Raw genomic sequence first — 7117 nt, forward strand, 5'->3', positions numbered from 1 at the left:
ATTATTGTGAGATGGTTGCGGGCCGTACATCACTGGAAACGACGAATTACCACCTGAAGTTGTATAATAAACACTAGCATAGTAAATAACACTATATGCATGAAATGAAAACCTTTAACAACAGAAACTTGGACAGGAAGCCCACGGCTTTCATCTTTGCTGCTTGACGTGGAGGGCTGATCGCGACGTGAACGATGACAATGACATGGTTGAGGGGATCGATCACTTACGGCAGAAGCTTGATCAGCACGGCCACGGTCTGTGCTGCCTGACGTCAATGACTAATTACGACGTGAAACATCATAATGGAGACGAAAACGATTACGGTGTGAGTGCGATGAACCTGACAAAATCGTGTTATCAAGAAAATTAGTATCCCATCCAAACATGATAGAAGCTTTCGCATGAAATTTTACCACAGAGAAAAAGAACAATCATGAGGAGTTGAATAGCTATTCTGTAGGCTGTTGGAGTGGTGACACCGACTACTGATGGCATAGACTGGAAAAAAAAGGACCAGGACGAGGTGAACCTCCGTCAGTAGAACGGTAGTGACATGGCCGGGGATGGTATTGACTGTCAAATGACGAATTAACATCTGAAATCTGTTTTTAGTTTTGAAATTTAGTTTAATTTTCACAGAAATTATGGCATTAAATTTTACCTTCACACAAATCGCTATAAAAGATTTCCATTTGATTTATATTTTTTGGACTTCGGCTGGCGTTATCTGCGGCATCTAGCATAACGAAATATAAAAATTTACTCAAGGAATTCCAAAATAATTCTTCAAATTACCGAGATTAGACGAAACGAATTCCATTTTCTTTTTTTCACTTCGAGGTACGAGGTCCAATTTGTTTCTGTCAAAGTTTTCGTTTGAATAACAGAAGCAGGTAAAAAGGTCCAATCAGAAAGCTGTGCGATATTGTATTACTTTTCAAATTGGACGTTTTTTTCGCCCACACTGATTTTTTTTTTAGAAATCAAAACCAATTTTTTTTTCAATTAGCTTAAAGACAAGAAGCTGTTTAAAACGAATACGCATGAATTGTATTTTGTTTACAAATGTCAGATAGGACCTTTTGAAATGTTTCTCGAGAAATAGATTTACATAAGGGGCCATCCACATACCACGTGGACAGATTTTTAACGATTTTGACCCCCCCCTCCCCCTCCGTGGACAACTGCCCATATAAATTCTAAAAAAATTGTATGGACCGTGGACATTAGCCAATACCTCCCCCCCCCCCAAAGCTGTCCACGTGGTATGTGGATGGCCCCTAACTGAAAAAAATATATCTTTTGGAAAATACTTGGCGATTTTCGGAGGATATTTTCTCTACAGGAAACAGTCAAGAACCCGAAGTTAGCATTTTACAAAACAACTAAGGAGCTTTTATTTCATATGAAATCCAGATGCATCATTTGGAAACTGTCTAAAAACAACTTAACTTTTTTTCACTATTTCACTAGGTTTCAAAAAAAGCATTAACTTAGAGTAATAATCTAAATTTTCAGTAAATCTAGCAAATCTAACCAGAATTCTTGCAGTTTTGGTGATTTTGACGGCATTTTTCGAAAAAAAATCTTCAAGGGACGTTTTACCCCAAATTACGTATCTCCTGGTAAAGTAGGTAGTTCTGGTAAGGTACAGTGATAATCCAAATTTTCAGTAATATCTATTAAGTCTAGCAGGAACTATAGTGATTTTAGTGATTTAGACGGTTTTTTGGAAAAAAAACCTTCTAGGGCCGTTTTATTTCATTTGGCACACTTGGCTTTTACATAACATTAAAGCTCTTGAGTTGTCTACAAAACGCCATATTCAGATATTTTTTTTCTAGCGATGTTGAAAAGAGTAGAATGACCCTGAAAATTGACAATTTTTAAAAGAAAAATGCGTTTTTTTCGTCATGTTACCACTTTGCAATATATATTTTGGACATATCATTTACAAGGGCCGTTTTACCCCACTTAACCTCAATGAAAATAATTGAAATTTTCAAAACTTTCTACCTTGAATAGACAAATAAACGCTGAAAATTTCAGCTCAATCGGAGAACATCAAAACAACGTCCCGCGACTCTTGCGAACTGGCTCTTAAAATCATTCAGGCCAAAAGTTGAACCGGACTACCTCATTAGTTTACGCTATCGAGAAGGCGACCTAAGCGATCTCTGCTTGCAGTACACTGTTCGGCAAGATCTGGGGCCCAAAACCACAATTAGCGCTCTGGAATTTAATCAGCGTCTGTCGGCGACTCTACACGTTATTGGGATAATATTCTATTTTTCAAAGTTTTAGTCTTCGATTTCCTGATATTTTCAAGAGGTTTTTGAATGTTTTTTTTCTGGCTCAGATTACACAGTGCAACAAAAATTGACTTTTTTTTTGCCTGGGTTTCTATATATAATTTTTTTGTGTATTTTAATGCAAAACCAAATTTCCCCGAGTTTGAACATATTTCAACTTAAGGGGCAACAATGGCGCCATTTTTTATTTTTGAAAAATCGAAAATCTTCGATGTTTTTTCGACGCCATTTTGTTTTAAGACTAAATATAAAAATTCTAAGAGTTTGCCACATATTAGCATCTTCCAACTTTTAAAAAAACAGATCGTAAATCGGACAAAAACTTAGCCAAAACGGATTTTAGCACAGACTAACAGACATAACACTGCGAACAAATTTTCAATAAAATCATCGTTTGGATGATATCAGTATTTTACGATAGTAACACTAGCACCATCTGCTGTCGTGTTCGCGCTGCGTCTTGTATTTCGACATCAGCACTAGCGTTCGTGCATGTGTCAAATTGGGAACTACAAAATATAGTTAAGATCGCATGACAGCGCTCCAGACGGTGTTATCGCGAGATGACTGTTATTTGATTGGAAATTGGAAATTATCGTTTTTTGTGGCGATGGAGCTGGGCTCCAGTGTTACGTCTGTTAGTCTGTGATTTTAGTATATTTCACAAAGCAAAACAATATCGAGTATGTCTGAGCATTAATGGTACTGCGTTAATATATAAAAGTGGTACTAAAAATCTGTTTTATATTGAGTGAAAAAGTCTCAGGAATCGATTGGTTGGTGTCTGGTCCACATAAAATGTCAGCAACATGTCAATTCTGCCCCAATTCTCCTAAAATTTTTAAAATAGGCTAATCTCGACGTTAGATTATTCATTTGAAATTTGTTTAAGGTAATATCAAAAGTGTAAGCGATATTCAAAGATACAATAACAATTTGTCTTCACATGATCCTCTTTCTTTTGCGGTAAGGGGGTTGCCTTTTTGGGCCAGGACCGGTCGAAACATAAAAATCTCACTGCAGCCCCCCACAAAAAGGAGAGGTTTATGCGAAGACAAATTGTTATTGTATCTTTGAGTATCACTAACACTCTTGATATTACATTAAACAGATTTCAAATAAGTTAATTTAACGTCGAGATGAACCTATTTTAGTATTGTAGGGGAATTAGGGCAAAATCGACATGTTACTGACATTTTACGTAGATCAGACACCTACCAATCGATTTCCGAGGCTTTTTTACTCAAAATTAGATATAATTTTTGTACCACTTCCAGATATTAGCGCATTACCATTAATGCTCAGACATACTCGATATTGTTTGTTTTGTGAAATACACTAAAACCATGCCAAAACCGGTTTCGTAGAATAACCGTTTTGAGCTCAGTTTTTGTCCGATGTAAGATCTGTTTTTTTTTAAGATAAGTAAGAAGATGCTAATATGTGGACAAACTCTTAGAATTTTGATATTTGGTCTTAAAATAAAATGGCGTCGAAAAAACATCGAATATACCGATTTCTCAAAAATTCAACATGGCGCCATTGTCGCCCCTTGAGTTGAAATATGTTCAAACTCGAAGACATTTATTCTCGCATAAAACTTCATCAAAAAATCATACATAGAAGCCAATGCAACAAAATTGTTGCACTGTGTTATTATTCATTCTAGCTAACGTTTTTTTGCTAGGATTCATTTTTTTTTGTGATTCTAAGCAAAACTTTCCTTCTCGTTTTTTTTTGTGATTCAGACGCGTTTTTGATGATTCTGAGCTAAGTAAGGTGTCATTCTATACAATTTATTTTTCGACCTTTGGTGTTGGAGGGAAACTGGCAACAAGGCCGATTGTTTGTGCGCGTTTTTGTCTCCCCGTATTTTCTTCGTGTTTTGCGTGAAAATAAATGGTGAAATCAGCTAAAATTACTAGTGTTGGTGTTCCAAATAACAGAACTAACGGAGTATGCAGCCTTTGGAGGATTTCGTGCGAGATAAGTGATATTATTTTTTATATTTTTTTTTTTTGTTTGAATGGTTTGCGTTGAAATACTGTATGCAGTTGTTTTTTGACATGTAGGCGGCGTTGCATTTTTTTGCTTTGATCATCGACGTGTAAAGGTAGATTCTTACAGATCTGTTTTGTATTTGCGGTTGAGGGTAGAGGGAAAAAAAACTAATTATTTATTACAATGTTTGTAAATATACAGAGGACTTCTTGTTCATGCGAAAGCTTCACTTAACATATATTTTTAGAGGTTTGGGCTCATGTTTCGGAGAACATTGGACTTTGTTCACGTGGATTTTATTTGACAATGTTCAACTTTTAGTTTAGGTGTAATGGAAAAATATGATGTGGTGAAACCCTTTTAGGCTGGCAGCCTGAAGATTAATTTGTTTCTAATGACAATTACGCCAAGCCGGTGGATAAAAATGAGCGCATTACTAAATTATTGAGAGTCTAATCTCTATATATTCATTCACTCATAACATAAAATAGTTAAATTGCTATCTAAAAATTTAACTGATTTTTTTCCTGTATGCCTGAAGGGCACTGGGTACTGAAATGCCACTGCGACAGTCTTTTGTGGTTGGCCCCGATTGCTGTGCACAGGTTACGGATTGCTCGTAATTCAACTGATGAAATACAATTTAAACTAAAAAGTCGGTAAATCTCAACAGCTTCAGCTCTTCGTAGCTCTCAAAATTCATACCTATAATATAATCAATTATCAATCCGCAACATCTAACAGGTGTATCCCAAGGTCTCTCTTTTCTACTCAGCGGTTCTCTTAAGTAAATGTTGAACTAACATTCCTTTTCCGTTCCCCAACAGTTGCAAGAACGTGGCTAGGGCGACATCAGACCTTTGTTTAGCAACATTTAAAAAGATCCCAAATTTCATATTGCTGCTCACGAACGAGGGTAATTTATTCTTGTAAACTTAATATTGTTGCTGGCACCAACTACGAGGTTGTGCAGCTGTTTATGCTATGCTAACTTTAAAAATTTATTTAAAAAGTACATGAAATTATGACAAAACTATTAGTAGGTATACGGTATACAGCTAGGTATACTGATTGATTGGTTCCTTGTTGGGATTATTTCAGAATTGATAGAGGACACATTTGATGAAAAAATTCCACGCATATGCCCTAACATTTATATACTCGGATTTATTCAACTTTTAAGTTTCCTTAATTCTCTTCCATAAAATAGCTCTAACTTTAAGTGTATACCACTTAGAGCAATTCTAGCGATTTCTCGGAAAGCTGAAAAAAATTGTACCAGATACACCTTTTACATGTCTGAATAAATGTGGAAAATAACATTCTGTAAGCAAATCTGCTCAGAAGCAGTACTGTTTGTAACGTATGTTGATGTTTCCTCACAAAAGCTGAATTTAAACGTTTTCAACCACTCTACTGTTCGTTCTTTGACAACAACTCTCTATATGTTTTAAATTTTTAAGTACATAATTACAATTTTAATGCAACACGGGTAGTGTGTGTAAAGGGCGCTTACAGGAGGATGATCTGCTTTATCTATGTGTTTATTCAATGTTTTATTTTTTGCGTTACATCTTGTGTGCACAGTGGACTCACGTCGATATGGATACTTTTTTCATCTTGCCTGCGCTGTCAGTTAGCCGTATCGAAGTTTATCGTTCGTGTTCTGATCGGACGATTACGAACATTTTGCCCAGTTTTATGCCTTTGTTCCATGATTTTTGTAGCTTTTGAACAAATGTTGAAATACATTGATAATTTTTATTTAATTATGTTAAAATCTCAACAGTCGACATGGCAACTGAATTTTGATTGCGATTGTTTTGGCATTTTGTTTAACAACTTAGAGCTCTGTCTTGTTCGAAATGCATATTTGCATTTTTATAAACTTTCGAGCTATAAATCCATGAAACTATGCCAGTTTTTATACTCAGTAGTTATCTTAGCTTAATTATTCGAGGAGTAAGAAATAATCGGCGCGAAACACCGTGTCCCTGTGCGTATGCGTCGGTAACAGGAAATAGAGCGGTCGCGCATAATGCTCCGTTTTATTATTGGCGTTTATTGGCGTCTTCGGCCCGGGTGATCTTTGCTCATCTAAGGATTTTCGGTGTGTTGTGACTTCCAAAGTATACCAAATCATTCATTTGAAAACTGCCCGCCCGTTGGTTCTATTTCAGCACGTTGCGATAAATATCGTGATAATCGCAACAAAAAAAAAAGGAGTCAATCGCGACAAAATATCGTAGTTATTCGCAATCAATATCGGGATTATATTGCTTCGTGTGATACAGACTGTTAACGATTGGTAGGTTGCCGAATAAAACAAGAAACTTCGATTCTCCTGTATGCTGATGCAGTGATCGTGACGCGATTCTATTTATATCGTTTCCTGGTGGCCGGTTGCCCAGAGACCGAAAAGTAACCATATCGTGCGCGAATTTGTGTAGAAAAGATCGCACCATCAGCCTCGATGGATCCAGATCAATCCCTTTCTGATAACACTAATTCCTTCCTTTGATACTTGTGGATAATGCAGAGAATTCCTCAGTCTCTAGTTGCAACAATTATTGAACTCACACTCCCGATATTCCTTCCTCTATTGACCTGCATTAGGCGTGGCCAGCTACGTTATTGGCCATTGAAAAGAAAGATCTCGTCCAGGAATTGTACACTGAAAGTGGCTTGCTAATCCTAGGCACCATTTTGACGGTTTTTTGTGCAATTTAAGCTGATTCTGGTCAATCGCGGGCAACACACGAGCGATCAAGTATGAACTGTTCATTGGCCTCTTTTTGACC

The 7117-nt window shown here is 36.6% G+C and overlaps 1 long non-coding RNA gene across 1 annotated transcript; it reads right to left on the bottom strand.

Moving 5' to 3' along the window:
* Positions 1-474: 474 nt before the first annotated feature.
* LOC129724721 (uncharacterized) lies at positions 475-942 on the bottom strand. Its single transcript, XR_008727949.1, has 3 exons — positions 799-942; positions 665-739; positions 475-605 (listed from the first exon to the last, which is right to left on the bottom strand). It is a non-coding gene; the product is annotated as an uncharacterized LOC129724721 (long non-coding RNA).
* Positions 943-7117: the final 6175 nt, after the last annotated feature.

This window comes from Wyeomyia smithii, chromosome 2, assembly GCF_029784165.1.
Source record: "Wyeomyia smithii strain HCP4-BCI-WySm-NY-G18 chromosome 2, ASM2978416v1, whole genome shotgun sequence".
In the NCBI taxonomy this organism is placed as follows: Eukaryota; Metazoa; Arthropoda; class Insecta; order Diptera; family Culicidae; genus Wyeomyia; species Wyeomyia smithii.